Genomic DNA, 5714 nt, shown 5'->3' with positions numbered 1-5714 from the left:
TTAACTAATATGTGGAGGAATAAGAGTCTTACACATTAATCTTCTCAAAAGATGTTAAGAATAACAGGGCCGCCTGGATGGTTCAGTTGGATAAGCGTCCAACTTCAGCTCAGGTCATGATCTTATGGTTCATGAGTTTGAGCCCTGCGTTGGGCTCTGTGCTGACAACTCAGAAGCTATGTCTCCCTCTCTCTGCTTCAGATTCTGTGTCTCCATCTCTCTCTCTGCCCCTCTCCCACTCACACTGTGTCCCTCAAAAATAAATAAACATTGAAAAAAAATGTTTTTAAAGAATAACATACATGCCAGACACTGTCACTGTTGCTGGGGATACTATTGTGAGCAAAACAACCACAGTGCCTTTCATTATTAAACTTATAGCCCAATAGGCAAGCAGACATTTATCACATAATCTCAGAAATGTATAATCACTAACTTTGATAAACACTGTAAAGGAAAAATAAATGCAAGGAGCTATGAGAAGGCGATTCACATGAGGGTGGTGCTGGGGCAGAGAAAATGTAAACCATTTTGAGCCTTTGTCAGAACCATCAATGGTATGTACACTTGGCTATTTAAGACTTCAAGTACACGTGTCAGCTTTCCTCAGGAGACCTGCAAAGGAGCTGGGCTTGTTTATAATCTGCCTACTCTTTCTTGGTCCAAACCCTGCTATGCTCGTGATCATGGTTGGATTCCCTGATGAACTTCCTCTTTCTTTTGCTCTATTCCCACTTGCTTGATCCAAGACCAGGAACTCCATGTTTCTTAAATGAGTATGGTCACAGATCTCCATGGTTTTTATGGTTGGGAAAACTAAACTTGCTTTTCACACTTTTAATCCTAGGCAATACTTAATTTTAAGTAAACTGATTATAATGATAGTTCAGCAGAAAAGCATGAACTTCTTGACCTAACAAGAATAACTGTTTCCTAATATCTGACTGACACTAATTTTGTCCTTTTTAAGCCAAGTTGGCATAGAAATCTTCCCCCAAAAAAGTTTTGTGTAATCAAGTTTCAAACTAAGAATATATTCATGTATATTCTGGCAATTTTTAAAAAATAATCTCTAATCCAACATTTGATTCTGTTCCCTCATGATTAGACTACTATGTGAGCTCCCTTAACTGCTCTTTTGCCTTCTTTCTCTTCCCTTTCCCCAACATCTGATGATTCTCTTGGATTAATCTTTCAAACATGATGCTCTTCTGCGTGATTCATTATTGCCCCCAAGAGAAATCATAGCTGCCTCAGCTGGCTATGGGAGGCCCTCCACATTCTACCTTCTACTTCTTCAAGATCTACTCAGTACCTAGTTCTATTTAACACTTGGTAAGAAGCACTTAAGAAATGTTTGTGAATAAATGTGTGCTTTTTCTTATATATCTTGTTCATCCAACTGACAGAATTGTCACATTTCTATGTATCCAAAGCCTACATTTCTTTTAGGCTTGGTTTTGTAAAATTCACAGTGATCTTTCTACAGTGACATCATCTTCCTATCAACTTGTGGGCTTCACCGCTTCTTTGGGAAATAAGTTCCAGTAAGTACATAATAAAACTAGCAGCGATCTCCATTAAGTTTCTTTAGCCTTGCAAAATACAAAATGGTTTTGAATGTTAAAAAGCAACCAACTAAACTCTGAAAACTGTTACAGGTTCAGCATTGTACTAATATCACTGATGACCCAAATGTCTCTTTTTTATGGGTCTGTGACTCATTCCTTTCTGACCAAAAATTTTGGCCCAAAATACAGAGAGGAAAATATTTACAAAATTGCTTACATCAAAATGTAAATTATCTGCATGGATTTGTGGGCACTGCAGCCTTCAAATAAAATTGTGTAGGGATATAAGTAAAATGAGTTCAAAGGAATCTTTAGATGTGTGAAGAAATATATACTATATTGTTTTCCCCACCCCCAAGGAAATAGTACACAGCCAAATCTTTTTTTGTGGATAGACTGGGGGGCATGTAGTTTACGGTCATACATTTTAAGTTTGCTTGGATTTTAAGTGAGCCATTCAACTCCTGGTGTGTCTCATTTTATAAAGATAATTATATCCTGCTCTTCCCACCAGGCCTAGAAGGAGACACTGCCCCATCTGAACTTTTCCTCCCCCAGGTATTCTGATGTTTGAACGAGGATGGGGATGCTGAGGCACTCACTCCAGCTTTCATGCAGTACCGGACAAACTCACTCTTCTCTCTATCAGGATTTTTAAAATTTACTTTTATCTGTGGTAAACCCCCTTGCCCAGATTATGTCCCATAGGAATGACTAGAGTGCCATATAGTAATATAGTAATAAACCAATCATTCCACTGCCATCTGAAGGATCCTTGTATATTATAGCTATGGTCACGTCACCACGTGGATCAAAAGCCTTCTGTGGCTCCCATTTAGGACATTCCATATAAGCTTTCCAAAAGCCTAACTATCCAGTTTACCATTTAAGGCTTTCACAGTGTGGTTCCCATATACCTGATCAGTCTAAATTCTCACCGTTTTCTCACTTCATCATACCAAACTATTTGCATTGTCCTGGGCACTGTGTGTGTTTCATTAATCTGATTTTTGCATGCTATTCTCTATACCAGAGTTTCCTGACTTTTTAAAACATCTGTTAAAGTCCTAAGCATTCTTCAGGTTTCAACCAAATAAATTATCCCTTCTTTTGCAAAGCCTTCCTCAGTGCCACTGTCAAAGTGATCACTCCTTCTCTATCACCTGATATTTTACAAACACTTTTATTATGAAATTATGAGAAATACACCATTATTTTAGGTAACCCACTGCAAGTTAAACTTTATTTATTTCAAAAGCTTAAGCCATATCTTGATACAATAGATCTAAAAGTTTAAGGGTTGAGCCATTGGGATTTTGAAGCAAATATACCACTTGCCATTAAATTTTCTTTCACTATTCTTTCTATACTACTGATAGGTTTTCATTATGTAAAATCACTACACCAAAGCTACCCTAAGTAATCTAGAACTTCTCCTTTTATTTACTTTCCCAGGTTGTCAATGTGGCCTCATATCTTTCTCCTGTGCTGCCATATCTCTGTAACCTGATTCTGTCTCCTAAATTCAATTGCTCAACCAGCCTTAATTAATATCTTATGAGTAACAACCTGAGATCATAAAGATGAAAAGATATATTGACTGTTCGTAGAGTTCCCAGGAAATACTTCTAATACAATAGAGTGAGAGCAATCCTAGTGTCTACACAAGACTGAGGGAGTATAGAGAAGGGAATGATTCATTATCCCTGGTTTTGAGGGTCAGATGGAAGTAAACCATGAGAATCAGGGACTGTTTTAGAGAAGGTTACATTTGAACTGTCTCATTTCCCAGTAGGCAATAGGATAAAGGAAGATCCAGGTAGAGGAACTGTCAGGTACAAAGGTGCAGAGTTTAGTGGCAGTATGGGGACCTCAAGTTATTCTGTGTGAATGGAGCTTATGGATCAAGGTGAAGCATGGCAGGATAGAGAGTTGAATGCATAGGTTAGGTCTGCATCATTAAGGGCCTCATTCACTATACAAAGGAATTCAGACTTTAATTTTTAAGGTTAAGGGCAGACATTTAATGGTTCTAAGCAGAGGAGTTACAAAAAATTAGCTTTGTCTTTGGAAGAGATTGAAAACAGAGAAAAAGATACCAAGGCCCCTTCTGAAAAAGAATCTAAGAGTGCCAAAATTCAGAGGGAGTCAAAGGAGAAAGAGAGAAGGCACCTGACCCGGGGCTGATGAAAAGCAGCAGCTAAAGGTCTTGCAAGTGGGCTGTAAGCAGGGAATATCAGAGAGAATGGCCAAAATAAATCCTAGCCTTTCAGTTTGGAAAGTCCTAAGTTCAGCATTAGACAAGCTGAATTGGAGGAATCCGTGTTCACCCTTGATGTGCTCCTGTTGATTCCCCAAATGGCTTACTTGTAAAGCTATATGCTGGGGGCGGGAGGTTAGAAATGATAAGAAGTAGAGAGACATAAGTCCACATAATCCCCTCATTCATTTGTTCTGATTCCAACATTCAAACTTTGGGATGATAGGCTTTGAAACTACAGGAATAAAAGTTATGCTCTCTCTGTTTCCCAAATGGAAGCCTTTCCAATCAATTCTCCTTCTGTTGAAGATAGCATGAGAGAACCAGTGCTTGTTAAATGTTAAAACTTTCCATAAATTGGGTTTAAATTCCTACAATAAGCCTCCATTAAATTGGTGTCATTATCCCAGTTTTACAGATGAGAAAACCCAGCCAAGTTAACAGACTTTCTCAAGGTCCCCCAGCTGGTAAATAGTGGAGGGTGCAGATCAATCTACAACTGTCTGGTTCTAAAGTCCATGCTTCTTCCATTCTATGACATTGACTTTCAAGAAATACCTTGGCTCTAGAAATCAGGCTCAGGGTAATAGTCAGTTATGAGAACACCGAAAGTTTTCCCTGTCCCTGAAGCTATAATATGCTCTAAGAAGCATCCCTCCACAGATGCATTTCTGCCAAATATTTAAAGTCAATCTCAGAAATGATCACACCTATCTTATTCCATCCAAGAAATCCTTTTGATAATTTGCAGGAGCTAAATGAAAAACTATCCAAATAATACATGATCAAGCAGAAGAATATAAGAATTATGAAAAATTCCTTCTGAATCATTGTATATGGAGTTCAACTACAACCATTCCGGAGGTACTGCACACATTTTCCTTACATTGGACAGTCAACCTGCCAATACCAGCTTCTAAGTCTTCTCAGCCCCCTAGGAGAGGTTCTCAGTCCTGACAGAGCTGCCTGACTAGGGAGGATAAGAGATTTCTCTTGGAATCCTTGTGTGAAAAGATCATAATTCTATTTAAATCAAGCACAAATACTACTCAATAGATTATTACATTACAGGTCCTAATCAGAATTTTCTGTTGGTACTTATCTTACCCAGCAAAACACATTACCTTGTGCTTTTTCCTAGGAAACTTCAAAGTGCCCTTTGTGTGACCATGGAAAGATGATGAGCAGTAAAAGAAGTGCTTGGAGAGAAACTTGCATTCCCTTAACAGCTTTAATCACACTACACAGCATATGTCAAAATGTTAAAGAGAACAGAAACTCTTAATGCTTTGTGCAATGTATACAGTTCCTGAGCTTTGATGTTTCTGTTTCTGCCCCTTTAGTTGTACAGAATTGCTTGTTTAAAAAAAATCGTTTGTGTCTCATTACTGACATGTCAAACATTATTTTAACTTAAAGAGTAGCTGACACCTTGCAGTAAACCTTGCAATCCCCTTTTTAAAAACAATCTGCCTTTATGCTATACATATCTATAGTATGGCTATGTTTTTATTACAGGGAACATGTCCTGGAGAGAAATCTTCTACACAGGCATTTATGTAATGTAGCCACATAAGAGTCCAGATTTGGTCTTTTGCACTAATGTTACATGTCTGATGTCTCAATGAGTTAAAATGGAAATTCAGAGACTTTGAAAAGTTTAGGGATGTCAAAGCTGTCTCCCCATTTTTTCAGGCCCCCTTTTATACCCAAATTATTCTCTTAACACTACTTTCTGAGTTATACATTTTCACAAATTTAAGGCAATTACCTATCTCCTAAGTCAATTTCTCTCTTTAAAATGAACTAAACATGTCTCTCAGGCAACCATTTCATCTGGCTCAGTAAAGATTACTCCTTCTCCACCATCACCACCACCATTA

At 38.0% G+C, this 5714-nt stretch overlaps 1 long non-coding RNA gene across 1 annotated transcript; it reads left to right on the top strand.

The window, feature by feature from the left end:
* The first annotated feature begins 407 nt into the window (after positions 1-407).
* LOC115275996 lies at positions 408-5219 on the top strand. The gene is made up of 2 exons (XR_003901779.1): positions 408-557; positions 4973-5219. It is a non-coding gene; the product is annotated as an uncharacterized LOC115275996 (long non-coding RNA).
* The last annotated feature ends 495 nt before the right edge of the window (positions 5220-5714 follow it).

Source organism: Suricata suricatta, chromosome 1 (genome assembly GCF_006229205.1).
Source record: "Suricata suricatta isolate VVHF042 chromosome 1, meerkat_22Aug2017_6uvM2_HiC, whole genome shotgun sequence".
Lineage (NCBI taxonomy): Eukaryota > Metazoa > Chordata > Mammalia > Carnivora > Herpestidae > Suricata > Suricata suricatta.
Note: the sequence above shows the minus strand (reverse complement) of the source record. Positions and strands in the feature narration are given on the sequence as shown.